Source organism: Ursus americanus, chromosome 5 (genome assembly GCF_024610735.1).
Source record: "Ursus americanus isolate L20-20 chromosome 5, mUrsAme1.1.p, whole genome shotgun sequence".
Classification (NCBI taxonomy): Eukaryota; Metazoa; Chordata; class Mammalia; order Carnivora; family Ursidae; genus Ursus; species Ursus americanus.
The window spans coordinates 40,624,204-40,643,771 of NC_142131.1; the positions used below are offsets into that span (position 1 = coordinate 40,624,204).

Consider the following 19,568-nt stretch of genomic DNA (forward strand, 5'->3'; position numbering starts at 1 on the left):
AACATAGGTTTCTCTCAAAAATAATTCATGAAATGATTTCATCCTCTCCACTGAATAAAGCAGGGATGTTACAGTATTATTATCCCGGTTTTAGAGTTCCACAAAGTCAGGTTGAAAGACCAAGCAAATTAGGTAGGACCACATAGTCCTTGTGGCCAAGCCAGGAGTCCTGTCCCACCTTCCTGTACCCTCCCTGCTCGTTCCCTTTAGCCAAGTCCCAAGTGGTGGTCTGCCTACCCCTCCGCAGGAAAGAAATCCGTAGTATCAGCTCTCAGAGCAATGGCCCTGAGGAAGGTCACTTTCTTTGTGTTCTTCTCTTTTCAGTTCTTTCTCCCCTTCCTTGGGTAAATTTCCTTTGCTCCATTTCCTGTTTTGGCCGTTCCTGGCACAGTGGCTGGAGAACCGATGAGGTATCAGGTCCCCTCCCCCATCCCTTTCTGGTGCCTTTTACTCTGTGAATAGTTCATTGTCAAAGGGCAAAAAGAACATGGCAAAGGTAAATGGATGGCTTATTAGGTCGGAGACAAGGAGGCAGGGACTGCACACAGGGCAGGCCATTATGTAGGAGACTGTGAGGGCTGTGCACGTATGATTTAATTTTCAACAAGAGTCTTAATATCATATGCATGTACGGGGCTGATAACCTTTCTCTTAAATCTTTTGAATGATTACGATCAGGTGGTTATACATACACAGTGTGGTCATTATTCCCAAACCGGAGCCTGAACAGGCCCAGACACAGTTCACACGGTAGTCCAGACCTCACTAAGGGGCCAGCAAGCACTGAGCCGAGCTTGGTGGGCTGGGGTCCCCAGCGATGCGGCAGCATCACCCAGGGACTTGTGGTCTGCACATGACCGGGCCAGCAGCATTTCAGAGGCTAAGAGGACAGAAATCCTGAGAGGATTTCTAGCCATCGTTCCAGATGGATCATTTAAAAATATCCCTCCCAGAGCAGGACATTTCGAACCTGCCTTGTTAACTCACTCTCCTGCTTCTACGCTGCTCAGTGACCAGAGTCAAAAAATGATAGCTTTACAAAAATTCCTCACAATGGTACTTTAATTAAAACAAAATCCTTCTACGTTCTGTAGCATTTAAACCTTCATTGTGACAGATACTTGCGGAAAGCAAGCATTCCTTTGTGTTCCTTTACAACACAGGGAAAGCTGGCCACACTTCCAGAGCAGTGTGGGATGCTCAAGGGAGAGGGCCCCGGCAAATGCACTATGCAAATTTATGAAAACAATATGCAAATCAGTATAGTGCTAGTGAGTCAATACAAACAAACAAACAAATGATGGGAAAGACTTTGATTACTATGCCGAAGGGAGAATCCCTGACTTTACTTGAAGGGTTGCTCAGGTGTGTGTGTATACGTCTCAGTGCATTTGTGTGCGTGCGTGTGTGTGCATGACTGTGTGTGTGCGTGTGCACATACTTGTAGGGTGACAGAGGACAAGCAATGAAATCTGAATGCTCCAAGGAAATGAGCACTTCAGCTTTTTGTTCTTGTTATTTCCTGAGATGCAAGAACTTCTCCCCTTGCCAGGAATTTGTTATTATCGCAGTACAAGAGGGCTATATGTCCATTAAATTGTGCAGACAGAAGTGTGGTGGCATAGAAAATAACATGAAGGACTGGGAGTTAGGCTGGAGGGAGTCCCACTAAACGCTGGCAGGGGTGCCCTGCTGGGCTGTGCTTCTGAAGACCCAGCTCTGGCACTCTTCCAGCCTCCAACTCCGCCAAGGGACAGTGGTCCTCAGGGCCAAGGGCACACGCCCTTCCAGAGCACGCATCTCCCCTCTGGGTCCCACTCTGGGTACTCGGAAAAATCCCACAATTGCAGCACGGAGCCTGACCGGCCAGGCTGTTAGGAAGGTGTGTCTGACACACTCGTTTGCCGGCTTGATTTGTGACATTTCCATGTCCAGCCCTAGAGTATGTGAGGCTCCCCCAGGCCTGGAGGCCCGAGTACCACCTCTGTGAGAAGTGGGTCTGGCTGGGGGCACTTGAGTTCTGGCTTAGCTGCCAGTGGTTCTGTTATCTTGGACAAAACCATTTCCTCTCTGGGCCTTACATCCCTTATTGCTCAACCTGGGTCAGGGTGAGATCGGAGCAGGTGAGCACTAAGTGCTTGGAAAGATAAACATCTCTAAGAAAGGTGGGACATTTAAAAATCGTCTCCTATACCTAGTGACCCACAGGGGCTGTTGTAAGGAGAGGCATATTTCCAGTTCCATGTAGTTTGTGTATTCATGGTTCCTGAGTTTAAATGACATTTAATGGTTTATAACTCTCTTATATTGGGCAAATGCATTAATCTTCGAGTATCAGATTTGCACACAATTGTAGGGTGTTGCAACCTAATTAATCTAATTTAATTGTGCATAGAGTTACAGCCTTCTGAAGTTAGTATGTAAGCTTATGCAAATAACATGCAAATAAGAATTCAAGTGCTTTCAGGAACCCAGCCCAGACTACAGCACCATAACCCAGAGTTCACGACTATCAACATTCATCCAACAATTAAACACTATAACAGGTCATATAATTTATGAATGAATTCTTGCAAGTCCTCTTCAAGACAAATCAGGACACATAGGTGCCTTGAAAGCCCAGTATGTGGAGAATTCTGAGGCGAACTATTGCAGAAGTTACACCTAACTGGTACTTCTTTTTCCCACTCTAAGGTCAACCCCCACCCCAGGCCTGCTCCCACCCCTTTCCTCCCTCAGGAATAATTAGCTGGCAGGTCTGGCAGTAAGACATGTGTCTACCAAAATGCCAAAGGAGAATCCCACCGTTTGCTTCCTCTTGCAGATAAGCAGCCTCAATATCGAACCTCTTTATATCACTAAGTGTCTGGTGCCCACAAAGGTGGTCATCCCGGGGTGCTGAGGGTTGCCTGCCTCCGTGGTTCAGCACCACCCTTCCCAGCATGGAGAAGGAGCCTCAGTTTATTCTCCCTTCTGTTTCACAGGCAGGAGAGTTACAGCCGCAGGACGTGGCCCAGGGAGCCTGGTGGTGCCCTCCTCTCTGCCTTGCTCTGCCGTGCAAACCGGTTCAACAGTCCAGAGCAAGAGCACCCAATAAAACCGCGCTTCAACTCCCTTACAGCAAAATGGGCAATACAGCACAATGCCGAGGAAAAAAATTTCCATTTCACATAACCCAAAAATGACCTTGTTTAATAGTGACGTTTGCTAAAATGGGAGTACTTTGTATTTTTAGGAGGAATTGTACATTTTCTTACCGGTTTGGTTTGGTACTGGCAACCAGAACTATTTTGTGGGGATGTTTCTCAAATCCCAAGTCAGTTTCCTGGGATCCCTGAAGCAAACCTGTCCTGTGCCCACTGGTGCGTGTTGGGGTCTCATCACTTTAGAAGAGTGTGCCCTTCAGCAGAGCCAGACTCCACAGGAAGGGGGTGCCCAGGGTCCCCGGGAGCTCCATCCCAGCCTGACATGAACCAAGGTGGCATCAGGGGCCCTCTGCCGAGGGTAGGTGCCACTGGCTCCTGGGGCACCTGGTGAGGGACCCCAAGCCTGGCTGCCTGCATGACACTGCCAGGGATGCTGACCCTGCATGAATGACCAGGGTGGGCTGGCTCTCAGCTGGGACTGCTGAGACCGCCATTCCAGTGCTCAGCATGTCCTGAGTGCATTGCTATTACTCCCTGGGCAGGGCACACTCGGGGGGGAAAGCAAAGGTGTGGTCTTTCCACAAAGCCCCGTGAGCACACACCTACTCCCGTGCCCAACCAGCCACCCTTCTCTGAGTCCAACCCTTCTCTCTGCCTGCGAGTGAGCTTTCTCTGGGTGTGGCTGAGGCACTGAGTTTTATAAAATTTTATTGAATAAAATGACCTAGATTAAAAAAAAAAACATACTTCAAGCCCCAAGCGTGAGCCACAAATATCATTTTTAATTTTCTAGTGGCCATGTTAAACAAGTAAAATTAAACAGGTAAAATAAATCTTAATAATACATTTTGTTGAACTCAAGTTATCCAAATATTATTATTTCCATTTGTAATCAATATAAAAATTATTAAGGAGATACGCTACATTGTCTCAGTCCCTTCCACTCCCCCCCATCACCCCGCCACCCAAACTAAGCCTTCCAAATCTGCTGTTTTATACTTGCTGCATGTCTCATCTGGAACTAGCAACATCTGAAGTGCTCGTCAGCCACATGGGGCTAGTGGCTGTGTGGGTGGACAGTGGAGGCAGGGTCTCCACCTTCCCTGACCAGGGCTAACCACCGCAGGAGGCTGGCGTAGGGAGGCAAGAAGCCAGGTTCTCAAACAAATGCACTGCCTGTTTGCCTGTTTATCTTTGCAGTAATATGAATAACCATCCCATCCGGTATGCCTGCTTATGTAATTAATTAGCATTTATATAGTAATTTATGTTTGCAAGTGTTTTATTGATATAGTTGCCAGTATATTTATCTACGTGCATGTTACACTTTCATGTGTGCCTACCTGTGCTAATTACTGCTATAATTATTGAAGATATTTAAGAACACAACTCACAGTTACCTTCAAGAACCCCCGCAACCGTTTTAATAGCAACTATAAATTCTGTCTTCTACCTCCAAGTTATGTCTATTTCACGAGAAATTTTATACCTCCACCCCAAACTCTCCAAGTTCGTGGTCGGCCTCAGAGTGAAAAATGCATTTAAAAGCAATCTCGTCTTTTCCCCTTTGTCAGCTTAAATTTCATGTGAACGAGATAGAAATTTAATGACATACCTTGCAGCAGCAACAGTGCCATCCATACACAGCATTTCAACATGAAAAGGCTAATTACAAATAATGACCAGTACTATGGAACAGTGCCATCTCTAATACTGAATGACCCTCCCTACTCCCCACCCCCAACTTCTTTCAGACCAACGGCCTAGCTCAGGAGCAGGAAGGGGTAAGAGCACAGGCCGGCTGAGTCTGGGACCCTGCACCCTGGCTACTCAGGTTCATGGTACCCCCCGGGTCTCTGAAGACCCTGGCTTTCAGAGGGGAGAAGTAGCCTGGACCAGCTAAGGAGACTGGCGGAAGGCAGGCCAATGGAGTAGAAGGAGCTGGAATATAAGAAACAGGATCGTGCTGCGAGGGAGATTTGAAAGACCATCCCACCTTAGCCATTCCCCTCTCTACCCCCTCGCTCCCTCCCCCCAAATCAATGAGGGGGAAAAATTACAGTGCTCCAATTCATTCCGTGGCTCTGCTGCTCTCGGTGACTGGAAATGCCAGCGAAGGGAATGATATACATCATGTGATGAAAGGAGAGTACAAAAATATTCACCAACAGCTATGAAATGCAGCTGCCTCCCCAGCAGAACCAGGCAGCTCTTGAATAGAACACAGCAACACCACCCAAGAGACTGAAGACCAACCCTGCTCCGAAGCAATTTTGTGAGCCCAATATTGGGGATTAGAGACGAACAGGGAGAGATCTTACGCCACAAATCACTGCATACCCAATGTTGCTGCTACCTACTCTGGCTCTTCCCTGGGGAAAATCATTAAGCCTCTTTCTGTCTCTCCTTAAAATGGGAGCTAAATTAGCAACTTAACACAAAGGAGAGTTTTCTTAATTACTTGCGTACAAATTGCTTGATATTACTGAAAGAAAGGTATCAAGGAGAAGGCAACCTATTACCATGATTATTTTTGTTCTAATATAACGCAGTAGGACAAAGCCTCTTCTATCTTTTGGATTATGTTTCAGTTCAGTGATACTTCAGGGAATGGCCTCCTAAGGCTCTGACCGCCATTAGTACAAGCAGCATTTCAAAGACTCATCCAGAGAGCCCTGCTTCCCCAGGCCAGGCTTGATTGATGTGGAAGGCAAGAGAAGCAAAGAGCAGATTTGGGAGAGGGAGCCTGAGTGGTGGCCTCAACGGGAAAGTGTTCATCTCTGTAACCCACTGCCTCCTCTCCCCATGCAGTTCCAACTCCCAGACTTGGTTAAGAGTGCTGACCTGGTGGGGATGGGGCCCAGACCGCTGACCCATGAAGGCGGACTCGACCACCCCATTCGCTCTGAGGCATCAGACCTGATCACAGGCTTCATAAATAAACACGGGTTGACACAGCATTTCCTTGCTGGAAAAGAGGACAGACATCTTTTCCATGTATTCCCTCTGAGGGCACGAAGAAGGAGGGATGTGGGAGGGAACTTTCCAGACACATGCAAGAACTGCAGTTTCCTCAAAATCTTACCAGAGCCAGGGGCTTGTCCTTTTACCTGCGGTCTTGCCCCAGGGCCACTACCAGAGTGAGCACCACTGATTCAAGAGGTGACTGTCCAGGACGGGGCTATGAGTCCAACCCACCTGCCTAGGGATTTTGTAGAGAGAATGACTGCCCTGGTTTACTATTGCATCTTTGAATCATGCTGTGATTGGGTCTTCAGCAGGAAGGGCGGGTAAACAGAAAGTGACACATGTAGTAATGATGCTAAAAAATTGGGTGGCATTAGAGCAAGGGCTTAGAGTGGCTTGTTTGGAATTCTTTTGATGAAAACGGTTGCTCTTTTGGAGAGAATACTATAGGATACAAGTCCTGTAGCCCAACCGGATGGGAGAAGTCTATCACTTGCGGGATCTGTTATAGAGTTGTTTATCCATTTGGCTAAAAAACTTTCTTATGAATGTCAGTGTATTATTTTTGCTCTTACTGTCTTAATGGTAGTGACAGAACGTTTAAACCCCATTTAGCTCCTGACTCTCTATGTAGAAAAACTATTTCTCCTCCCATATGCAGTTTTCTGTCCATTCATTAATTGTACTGCTGCTTTCCTAAGTTTATTTACTGCCTTCTAAATATGTATCTTAATTTATACTCCTAGTCCCATGGGGAGCCGATAAAATGTAAAATTTTATATAATAGCAGGAGCAGCCACAAATATTTTAATATCCAGAGCTGCTTCTGAATCCTAATTTTGCAGATGGCATGAAGTTCATTTTATAGCAGCTATTGAAAACTAATAAATGCCATCCACATCACTTGGCGTTGTCAATAATCCACCAGATTGTGTGCCCAGGGATGCTGGGGAACCAGGAGCAGCTCCCAGCCCTTCCCTAACCAGCCTCCAGCTGCAGACCCCAGAGCTGCCTTGCCTTATCAGCTGCCACAATTCTATTCAGGGCAGCAATGAGTGGCGTCTTTTTGAACTTCTAATCTGCCAGTGGAGAGACACTCTCAAGAAGGTAATTGCTGCACAGAGCACGCTGCCCCTCCCTGTGGGTTCGATTTGCACTCCTCAAATGCTAGAGATGAGCAAAAGCGGAGCAGCAGCTGGAAAGTGGCAGTGAGGCTACCACCAAATTTGACGGAGGCTGAGAAGTTGTTCAGAAAGAGTGTCTGGGGCGCCTGGGTGGCACAGTGGTTAAGCATCTGCCTTCGGCTCAGGGCGTGATCCCGGCGTTATGGGATCGAGCCCTGCATCAGGCTCCTCCACTATGAGCCTGCTTCTTCCTCTCCCACTCCCCCTGCTTGTGTTCCCTCTCTCGCTGGCTGTCTCTATCTCTGTAGAATAAATAAATAAAATCTTAAAAAAAAAAAAAAAAGAGTGTCTGTTTCTCCCCCAGATTCAGATATTGAAGTCCTAACCGCCAATGTGATGGTATTTGGAGATGGGGCCTTTGGGAGGTGATCAGGTTGAAAAATCATGAGGGTGGGCCCCCGTGATGGGATTAGCGCACCTTCTAAGAAAAGATTCAAGCTCTCTCTCTTCCTTTGAAGGCAGAGAGCACAGGGCCCGTGAGCACACTCCAAGGTGGCCTTCTCCAAGTCAGGAAGAGGGCCCTCACCACCACCCAACCATGCCGGCACCCTGATCTTGGGCTACCAGCCCCTGGAACTGTGAGAAAGCCTCTCTCTGTGCCGAAGCTACCCAGCCAAGGGTACTTTGTTACGGCAGACTGAGCGGACGAGACAGAAGTCACGCACCCTTTATTTTAGGATTCTTTTTTCCTTTTCAGTAAATTATCCCTTTCAGGAAAGAAAAAAAGCACAGAGGATGAGAGAACAGCAAGGAGATTAGAAACTGACTGAGCGCACATCTCACTTACCCCTCCATTCTTTGTTTTACCAAAGAGTGATCAAGTCCTTACTATGTTCCAGGCACGAGGCAAGATATCCATATATATGGATTATATTAATATGTAGTTACATTTTTTTCAATTACCTGTATCTCTATTAACTGATATTCAGTTAGAAGTTACCCAGGGATTCCCAAGTAATCCCTGCTCTCCAGGAACTTTCAGTCCAGAGGGGATGTTCTAGCTCCTTGAGTCTACCAGCAGACAGCACCCTAAGAGAATGGGAACAGGGAGAAAGAGAAAGGATTTCTAGTCTCCGTGAGTTTGGGGAAGGAGGGAAGCATCCAGAGAGACCCCAGGGGGAGATGCCAGGGGGACTGGCCACTGTGCGCAGCAGGTGGCTGGCTGGCCTCTTGGTCCTGAGCAATCCCTTCGTGTCAGCCAAAGCAGTGGCCAATTCCCTCTTCTTCTCCTTCTTTGCGCCTCATGGAGCTGGTTGCTGTCTGGTAAAATCTCTTTGCTTTTCCCTTTTAAGGCTGCCCTGCTGTTTCCTTGAACTGGATTTCATCTGGATGCAAATTCAAAAGGAGCACGAGGGTAATCTGCTTTTAGGCAGTCCCGGGAGATGGTCTGCTAACGGCTGGGCAGAGCAGCACATCAAGTCAGTTTGATGAAATGTGTTAGTTCAGAGAAGTCAGAAAACATCTGGTCCCAGAGCAGCGTGGATGCAGACAGCAAGTAAATGGTCCTATCGAGTTTTGTCTTCAGACTCACCCACGTTACCTGGGTGTGAGTTACAGAAGAGGAAGCCCAGATTCAAGTGCTCTCTGTGTGGGGTGCCTGGCCTTAAATAGTCGGAGGTTTTTCCAGATGAAATGCTCGACACCTGATTCATAATCTTTCCATTGTGAAGTTCTCTCATACCCAGAAGCAAACTCAAACTGACCTTCTATAACATTTAATCTTTCTGTGGTCTGCCTTCCTCCCTCTCTCCCTCCCTCCCTCTTTCTCACTTCTGGATTTATGCAAAGAGATGCGAAATAAATGAATCAAAATATATGAAGACACATGCCAGGTCCCCTTGACAGGAAAGAGGTCATTTTCTCCACTGACACCCACCATAGCCTTCATGCCAGATAGGGTCCCCTACAGTGTGGAAGACCCCTGATGTCACTGGGAGCACAGCAGGTAATGACTTCAGGATGTGGTGGAAGAACCACCAGTGCTGACCGGAAAACTTCCCATCAAGTTGTGCACTAAAGCTCTCTAGAATGCGTTGGGCCTGACTTAGGGCAATGGCAAGAGCTGGATGCCTAGTGGAAAAAAATCTTTTTTTGTGGAAAGAACTACAAGGTGTTAGCCCTGGAAGAGACAAGAAAGATCATCTGGTTCAACCACCTCAGTACACAGGAATGGAAAGGAGTCCCAGAAGGGTTAGGTGATTTGCTCAAACTCAGAACAGAATGAAGATAGGAGTCATTAATATTCTGGATCTCCCAGTAAAGCATTCAAATGGTGCTTCTTTATAGTTAGCTGCAAAATGCTGACCATTTCCCTCTGTTCAGAGCCACTTAAAAAGGTGGTGCCTCAACTAAGTGATGTAAGGATCTTTCACCGCTTTACTCAGTGGATCAAATAAGATGATGCTCTTGCTAGCATGTGGTCATCTAGTGCCTCGGGCATCACACATCCATCATGCTATGGATTTGGTACAAAAATGTGTGAGCAAGAACTTGGGGACATTTGCCTGGTGGACCAGGCTAAGTGGGGTGGGACCTTGACATAGCTGAGTAGACAGTCCAAAAAGGCTGTCTAGAAATTCGGGAGTTGTTCAGCAATAGTTGGCCCTAGGCCTACAGTTTTTAATATAACCAAATATGTGTTTATAAATATATAACACAGAGAGTACATAAAAATATATAAATAGAATATATAAGAATTATGGATGGATAAGGGCTTATCTCTCTTAGTTTTTGAGAGAACATGCATTCTTGAATTAGCCTAAGTTAAATGCACAGGGGATACCACTTGACCACAGTATTACTTATGTTTACGGTAAGTGAAGATGAAAACCAATACATGTAGGACCCTATGTCACCAGCAGAACAAATCTTAGCATAGGGCCTCGTACGTACATTCAGCAAACATCAGCTATTGTCCTTCTTATGGCAATTGAGGTTCAGTACCCCAAAGACCAGGCCCCGGTTCTCTGGGCATCTGCGATTGAATGGGAGGACTCCAGCCCTGGAACACTGGCAGGAAGACCACAGCATCCTGGTTTTCTAACAAGGGAAGGTTTTGGTGTGGTCCTGTCTTACAGGGGACCAGGGACTAAATAGAAAAACTGTCAAAACTAAGGAGAAAGCCCAAAGCTAGAGGCCTGTTCCTGGGGTTGGGACAGTATGGTAAGCCAAACTATAATATGGGGAACCAGAAGTCTAGAGAAAGTCAGATACCCCAAGATCCCTGACAATAACACATCACCTTGTGTCATTCTATAAGAAAAGGCCACAATGGAGGCTAGTAGCCATGGGGGGACCTGGTTCCTAAGCCTGGGAGGAGGGGTCCTTCACTCCCAGCCCACCTGACCGGAATGCATGTAATCTGATGATCTGGGACACATGATCTTCAAGCATGTGATCTCTATGGTCCTATAAAGAGGCTTTCTTGCTAGCATCATTATTCATGGAGAAAGATGGAGCAAAGGGCTTTTCAGCACATGTGAAACTCATGAGACAGGAGGTTCTAAAGCATTCCAGAGCTCAAACAATGAGCAAGGGTGGTTCACTGATGGCAACACACTAGAAACAAACGATATCTATGCTCTGGAATAAGAAAGGGCTGGTGAAAAGCATTTATTTCTGTCTGGACGCTGAGCTGTATACTCAGATATAACCATATTCAGACCAAATGAATTCGGTGGAGGAACAATTTTTTTTTTGGTAGCAAATTTTACTGTATTTAAAATAATCATCCTAGGTAAGTGAAGAGTTGATAAATGATCTCAATCTGCATACCGCCTTGTAAGAGCAGAGCTATGTATAATTACAAGATTGCCCTGGGGGGCTGTTGCTTTACTCTGCTGAGTGAGAAAGGCAAGGCTTTGTGAAATGGCAGGCTAGGGCTCTTGGCAATGAAGCAGGAGGAATTTCTTCTCACCCACCGCTCCTTTGCTTGGTCACCAGGGCTGCCCAAGAAACTCCCCCCAAAAGGAACACAGTATTCTTAACTCTGAACAAATCCAGAGGACATGCTGTAAGATTTTTTTTTATATACGTGTACACACACAAAGTTGCCACTAAAGGGGTGCCAGTATAGACCTACTTAAAAGATGCAAGGCCAGATTATTTAAAATCCACTGAAAAGACGGCAATCACAATAAAAGGGAGAGTGAATTTAAGTGACCTGAGAGAAATAAAATTGCCACAGAAAGGTGAAAGCAGCCCGGGGGGGGGGGGGGGGGGGGAAACACGTTATGTCACCCACCATCATGAGCTGTGCACTTGCCTCCTTGTGCTCAGTTCTTCCATGAAATAGATTGTTTCCTCGGCGTCCACCTCTCTTGGCCCTTCATCATTCATTAGGCTTTCTCTGTTGGCCTACTGGATTGCTCTTTCAAAACTGCCCTACCATCAGAACAATGTTGAAGGTCCTGTGATGTACCTTTGTTTCCCAGTGAGGTCCAAGAGCAAGAGTTTCAAACTCCAGTGTTTTGGGGGAACAGGAGATCAGAGGTATGAAAAAAAATTAGAGAATGAAAGCTCTTGATTTTGTTCTGAAATGGATGGGGCACAACGTCCACGTCTTCACATGGCCCTGCCCCTCCCACTGTAATGTGAGCCTGTTCAGTCTGTATTAAAATCAGATCATGCATTTCACTTAAATGTTTATGGAACAGTTGGGATATAATTTCATAAATTCCAAAGTGCTACACAACTGTATACTATAATTCTTTAAAAACCGAGTGGTTCAGGAAAGGACCTGCCTGGTGGCTTTCTGGAAGTCATTTAGAAGACCCCATATCAAACCCAGAAAACATTACTCTTAAAATTCTATCACACCAGATGAGACTCACCATGGGGCCATTTTTGGCTGGCATTCTCTCTGGATACTATGTAGCAGACTCTTCATGTTTCCCTCAAATTTAATCATTTCTTCTTCTAATAGACTCCCCCTGAATTTTAGCAGGGCACAGGATTGTCCACACACACACACACACACACACACACACACAAAGGTACACTTTACAGGTTACCTAAATGCTGCATGTGGCCAAGTGGCTAAATTTTAACCTATGTAAAGTAAGCAGATTTATCTTGCTTTTATGGCTGAGAAGCAAATGAGAAGAGAGGCGCTGGAGCAGCCATTTTGGATCAAGAGGAACTATTAGAGGAGATTTGCTCAATGTGAGAGAAAATGAAATACTGGGGTGAAGAGTTGGGTAAGGAGTCAGAACACCTGGAAGGAGTTCTAATCACTTTGCTTACTAACAAGGCATAGGACTTTGAGAAAGTCATTTAATTTCTCAAGCATTTCAGGATCTTCATATACTCAATCGCAGCAATAAGAAGCGCTCTATCTCACAGGGTTATTGTGGAGACTCAATGAGATCATTCATGTAGGAGCTATTTGTAAAGCTCTTTTTAAATTCTAGTTGGTTATGGCTGATAAAATTATAAGCAAAATAAGTTCTATCCTTTAGAGTACAAGCAGGTATTTTGAAGCACATATTTTATAGGAAAGGCTTCTCAATTCAGTCCTCTGGAGACTTGCCTGATCAAGAATGAAAGCACCAGCAGGACAAATACTTTGTTTCCAATGTCCTAAACTTGCCCAAATTACTAGTGGTCTTCTGGTGACCCTACACTTTTCCATGCAAAGGGAGGTTCTGCTGTCACCAGGAACAGATCATTTCCCATTCTGATAAATCTGATGAAGAAAATTATCCTGCCAGGAATCAGACAGATGTCTAGCAGCTGTACCAATGTGACAAGTTGATTGTCGTGGTGGATGTCTGACTGTATTTGTGAATTTAAAATAGAAGATCCCTAATATTGAAGAGTTTGCTGGCAGTTGTCCATGATTCTACTTCCTAAATATGGTCTACTTTCATTTCAGAATGACCTAGTTCAGCCTTCACATAGCCAACAAGATGTGCACACTACTGATGTTTACAGAGGCTGCTCCTAAGTATGGCATCTAAAGGCTGAACACATTACTGGACCTTCTGCCTAGTTCTCCACGAAAAATTGATGCTTACTCAATTTTAGCCCAAAAAACATTTCCCACAGAACAAGAGGAAGGAGAAACCGAAGTAATACCTTTATTGTCACATACCATTGCCATAATCTCAAAACTAGGCACAGACTCCTAAAATCTCAGACTACAATATGGATGATGTTTTCCTCTAATTTGCCACGTGCTGAAGATGGCTCAAATCCTTCTTACTCTAGCTGCACAGATGTGAACAGTATCATTCTGCTAAAAGCAGAGGACCTACCTGGTCAATCGTTCCCTTGTCTTGTAGATAATTTCATAGTTTAGAAGTTAGAGGCAGCAACAAGGAAAATTTCTACTTATCTCCCGATTTTGACCAACAAAGACTGGGCTAGTGATGTGAAAATGATAGAAATTTTGGCAGAAATTGATCCTATCATCTTGAAATTGGTGATACCAAAAGAAGATTTAATCAGGGACATATTCTACAGTTTAACAATTAAGTTTGTATAAATGCAGAGAAATAAAATAGGTCATCTACTCATAGATATATTTGGGGGTTCCCCCCCCAACAACGGTCCATTTTTCTAAGAACTTTGTCTGTTAATGATCCCATTAATAAGTGCATCCATTAATGACCAAGAGATCACCCTGGGTTACCACATTTGTACCCCATAATCTGGATCAGGGATGACCCCCAACCCAAAGCCAACTAATTCACGAAATGGCTAATTGTGAGGTTTTATTTGGTACACTCCACAAACTGAAAGGTCATAAGCAATCAGAAGCAGATTCTGTAACAGAGCAAGCCAAAGTCCATTCCTGCAGAAGTTAGAGGGGAGCTGAGATTAAGAGTAAACCAGGGAAGTTCATTTGTTTAGAACAGAACAGACAGCAGTGAGGTATAGAGGGGTGGAAGGAATATAGACAATCTACAACACCAGATTCTACAGGAATGGAACTCTTATGTTTGATTCACACATTTCCATAAATATATACTGATTGAGAAAGACAGGGAGAGAGACCTCAGGACCTCAGTTCCTGACTCCTGGATCCCAAGCTTCAGGCCCCATGAAGACCAGCTGGGCTTCGCTTTATGCCCACAGGTGTCTGTGCTTGCCAGATGACATCTATCAAGCATGAATGGTCTTTCTGGTTTCTGTTTTTGTTTAGTTTGAGCTGGTTAGAGTGATAGTTGTCATTTGTAATCAAGGAATCTTTATGTGTCTAGGTAGGTCCAAAGACTAAAGTAGAATACAAGGTCTCCCTTGTCACTTTAAGGACCCTCTCCTTAATCTCTGCTAACCAGAATCATTCTCTCCTACGGCTGATGCTTCAGGAAAACTTCTTCCAATATGGAATCATTTGCAACCTGCCACCCAAGCTATTCCTGGCAGCCAGTAGCCTAATCACACCTCCTCTAAAAAATTTTCCCATGTCTCTTCCCAACTGAGGTTCTGCTCCTCAGAAAACATTCATAATATCATTCTCCCAAGTCTTTGATCAGAAACTGTATTCAACTTTTTAAAAGAGGCTTTTTCTAGCTCAAATGCAACATTACAGAAAACCACGATTTTCCCACTACAAGGATTCAAAGTTCAAATGAGTCAGTCTAAATATGTCACCATGGGCACCAGGGACACTAGAGCTAGGCAACCTGGAATCTCCCATTTCCACAACACAAATGGGAAAGTCCTTTCATTTATCACAGAAGATTCCTATTCCTATTTGTATTGATCAACAATTCCCACTCAGATTCTTGTTTCTTCAGTAAGAGCTCTGACCTCTTCACAGCCAACCTGGTGTGTGAAGCAGTTCTGTTACTTGATTGGTCCCGCTCCATGCTTGTCATGGCACAGCTACTACCTAAAAAGCAATCTGTCTCTTTATGGCAATATATAGCTGCTGCTATCACCATGTGATCTACTGTTCTTCAAAGTCCCTCTTTGCTCTCCAGTTTCTGGAAACTGATGTTAGAAGAGGTAGTGTCAGTGTGACACTTGAGTTGTCTGAACAGAAGATAATCAAGTCTGTCTCCTCTCTCCCTTTGCTCTTCCTCCCTCCTTTACTTGCTACCTTCCTTCCTCTTCATCTACTTTTCATCAACCTCTATGGCCCAGAATTCCTTGTATTCTTTTTAAAGAGAAATTCAACCTTTTAAAAAAGGCATTTTAAAAGAAAAATTGGATAATTAAAAGCTTAACTTAAGACTGTTTACCAAGCCCAACTATAATGGAATAGGTTGCCATACTCTGGCTGGCCCAGGCCCCTTAAGGTCAGCAAGGCAATGGACCAAACACAAAGATCTGAGGGTGTTGAGTAGGTTTCTCGGTGCTGATTCAATCGAAGAAGGTACACGGGCATTTGCTGCTTGGAAAATCCTATAGGCAACTCCCAATCAGGACACCATGGAGATGCTATCCAAACCTGAGAGCAACTCTCCTCCAACCCAGCTCATTTTAAATTCATCCATTGCCCCTTACCAAGCCCCAAAGTCTCTGGGTAGCAAAGGAACCAATGCCAAGGCAAGGTTAGTCAGCTTGGATAGAAACCCTAGGAGACAATTGGAACCCTGCACACTTGTGACCAACATAATGAGCCACTGGATGGCACTGTGGATCCATGCAAATATGTATTGAAGGGCATTTATCTTTCTTTTAAAAAGGCTGTTTAGCCTTGACAGGTAATTTGGCACATTTTGAGTTGATATGTGCCAAATGATTTGGCAAATATTTCACTTACCTCTGAAAATAGGCGCACCTGCTGTTCTGGCCTTCAGGGAATGGAGGAGGGTAGCTTTCTCCCCTTTTTCCTGTTGTTGCTAATTTCAGAACCTAAAACAAGATTTTGGTCAAGGATATACCAACCCCATTCTAAGCATAGTGCCATGTTTCAAGTGAACAAGAAAAGTTCAGTGTTACTTATACAACTAATCTCTTCAGTCTAAAGAAAGCATCTCTTCATCTTACTAGTGTGGTCCAATCTGCCAGTAGCTGGCTCATCTGGCTCACGGCCAGATGCATGGGATTTGGTTGAAAAGCTATGCCCCTTACTGGTCCCCCAACCAAGAGCATTTAGGAAAATTTGGTTCTACCCTTTCCTGTTGTAGAAGGATTCTCTGCCAATATTTAATGTGCTTACTGTTAAGAAAAGCTAAGGAGTATGAGAATGTCTTTTAAGAAACATCTAAGCTACCTATTGTCCATCAATAAACCACTGCATTGTGGAACATTATGATGACAATGACAAGTGCACATTCCATTTTCACTGGGGAAGACAAATGGCAGGCCAGGCATCACTATAACATGCTACATGTTAGGCCAAGTTCCTGGTATACTAGCTTTAACTCCACCTCCTATTTATTTGCTAGTTACTCATGAGAGGCTATCAGAATGCAATTGAATAAAAGTGGTTATTAATGGTACAACCTTGAGTTAATCTAATTTTTGAAATGGTAAAACATTGGCAAACCCAATTACTGTAGTTAACCTATCTAAAAAATGACTTGGGACTACTTCCCAAGTAGCCAAAACACTGGGTTGGGAATAGCTGAGTTAAAGAGGAGAGATTCTCATTTCTCCTTTTTGAGTATTTTCTTGGTATCACTTATTGACTTATAAAAGGCATATCTGATTGTCAAATCTACTCCTGTTTTGAAATATATCAAAGGACCATGGTATTACTGAGGGACTCTGGCTCTCAACTCTGAAACTTGTCTTCTAGTCACATGTCTACCAAGACCAGCTGTGTAATGGCAGGTGAATCATTAACCTTCTAACCTGTTTTCCTACCTGAATATGAGGAAAGAAGGTAATTCAGATGAGCTTCATGGCTACAAAATGTTGGAATCTTATTTAGCTTAGGCAGCCTTGATAAATTTAATCGAACTTCAGTGAATGTTAGAGTAATACATACTAATAGTGAAATCGGAGGGTGCATTTGTTTAAATGAATTCTAAACTACCCATTTTCTTTAACATAGTAAGTGTAGTAAGGCAAAGAAACTTCCGTGTTAATACGAGTTTCTGGAAAATACTGTATATCTGGGTGCCTGGGTGACTCAGATGGTTGAGGGTCTGCCTTTGACTGGGGTCGTGATCCCACACTACTGGAGCTCTGCATGGGGCTCCGTGCTCAGCGAGGAGCCTGCTTCTCCCTCTCCTTCTACTGCTCCCACTGCTTGTGCTTGCTCACTCTCTGTCAAATAAATAAAACCTTTAAAAAAAATAATGTATATCTGTTTAAAGGATGTGTATGTTTAATGATGTGCATTTACCTTTTGCATTTAGCTTAAGAGTTTCAGTAAAGATAGCGCATAACTTGTTGTTTCGATATGTACATTCTGGTTCTTCTTACCTGTTCTTCTGTCTCATGGTGCTACAATTTGTTTTTAGGCCTTGCCAGATGAAGAACATCAAGGAGCTTGTGGGTGATCTTGACAAGAGAGATTTCTTTGGATGTATGGAGTCAAAGTCAGTTGGAGTAGGGTGAGGAATAAATGGGAGACAAGAGTAGCAAGTTGAGACCACTCATATGAGGAGCTTCCTGTTAGAAGGGGCACAGAAAGACAAGGCTTGTAGCTGACATATGGAATCTAGAGAGGGGTTCTTTTCTTGAGGTAGCTAGGCAGACATTCTAAGATTTACCAGATACATGAGGAATTCATGGATATACTTATTCAAATACATCTGGAGTTCTAACCACAAGATTGAGAGCTGGTTGTACATCTTGAACTCCCACTTAATGAAGATTAGAGTTGTCTGCTGCTCTTCCACATCTTGGAATTGTCAGGGTTTTCAATAAGCTGATGGGAAAGGGCTGAGGAACACTCATTTTTTCCTGCTAAGTTAGCACGGCTTTATTTATCAGATCATTTCAGAACTGGGAGATGATATCATGCAATCTCATTAAACTGAAAAATCTGATGTTCAGATAAAGTAGGTCTTCAGATGTGCTCTGAGAGCAGTGTTGGGTAAAGATTAAGAAAATGGTATTGGAACCAGAAATCTTAGGATTGAGTCCCCACTAAGCCACCACTTACTGGCTAACATGTGACATCGAGCAAGTCATCCTAAGTTTTCTTATCAGCTAAATGAGGGGATTTTATATTTCAGAAATAAGCATCCTAAGAGGGCATTTTCCTATAGTATCGTTGTGAAAATAAATTGAGATATGGCAAGTAAAATGCTTAGTCTTATACCAAGTATGTAGGCACAGTTAGCATGGATTCCATCCTTGCCATTATCTGAGCATTTGCATGTAATGGGACCAGATTCCAATTGGGCTTCTCCAGCACCGCCACCCCGGCAAGGCTCCAGAGTCGGCCCGGCGAGCTACAATTCAACTCCATTCTGATACTATATACGAAGAGATAGGTCACAGTCCACCCATACCAACCAAAAGCCCAGGTTGTAACCTGTGTTTCTGACCAACCAGCTACAAAGTCGAAGGTTCCCAAACGCTTTCTAACTCAGGATATACCAGTCACAATTCCAGGTCACTGCTTGTACCTCTGACGGAACAGCTATAGCTCCGAGCTTCCCATGACCTCCTCCTAGGATCTTACTAATTTGCTAGAGTAGCTCGAACAACTAAGAAAACATTTTACTCACTAGGCCACGGGTTTACTGTTGACGACATAACTCAGAAACAGCCAGATGGAAGACATGCACAGGGCACGCCGCGGGGGGGCGGGGGGGGGCGGAGAGCTCTCCGCACTCGCCCTTCTCCTGGGCGCACCGTAAACTCTCTAACCCGGAAGCTCGCCAAGGCCGGAAGCTCGCCAAACCCGAAAGCTCGTCAAACCCGGTCCTTTCGCGTTTTCACAGAGGCTTTATTACACAGGCCGGATTCATTAAATCATTAGCCAACGATGCTTGAACTCCAGCCCTGGAGGTAAGGGTGTGAGACTGAAATCCCGTAATTGGCTCCACTGGCAACCAAACCCACCCTCAGGTACTTTCTGAAAGTCACCTCATTATATATATACATTTTTAAAGATTTTATTTATTTATTTGACGGAGAGAGAGACAGCCAGTGAGAGAGGGAACACAAGCAGGGGGAGTGGGAGATGAAGAAGCAGGCTCCCAACCGAGGAGCCTGATGCGGGGCTCGATCCCAGAATGGCGAGATCATGCCCTGAGCAGAAGGCAGAAGCTTAACGCTTAAGGACTGAGCCACCCAGGCGCCCCTGAAAGTCACCTCATTAACATAGCAAGAGATGCCTTTAGGGCTCTCCACACTTAGGAAATTTCAAGGGTTTGGGGAACTGTGAGTCAGGGACTGTGAATGAAGACCA

At 44.6% G+C, this 19,568-nt stretch overlaps 1 long non-coding RNA gene across 3 annotated transcripts in view; it reads right to left on the reverse strand.

Annotated features, from left to right (window-relative positions):
* Positions 1-18,983, reverse strand: part of LOC148110083 (uncharacterized) — a 202,159-nt gene extending 183,176 nt beyond the window's left edge. For all 3 annotated transcript variants that reach the window (XR_015724500.1, XR_015724499.1, XR_015724502.1), the window contains exons 1-3: positions 18,883-18,983; positions 17,627-17,815; positions 16,014-16,105 (exon numbers count right to left, since the gene is read on the reverse strand). This is a non-coding gene — a long non-coding RNA (uncharacterized LOC148110083). The remainder of the gene's footprint in view (positions 1-16,013; positions 16,106-17,626; positions 17,816-18,882) is intronic.
* Between the last annotated feature and the right edge of the window lie 585 nt (positions 18,984-19,568).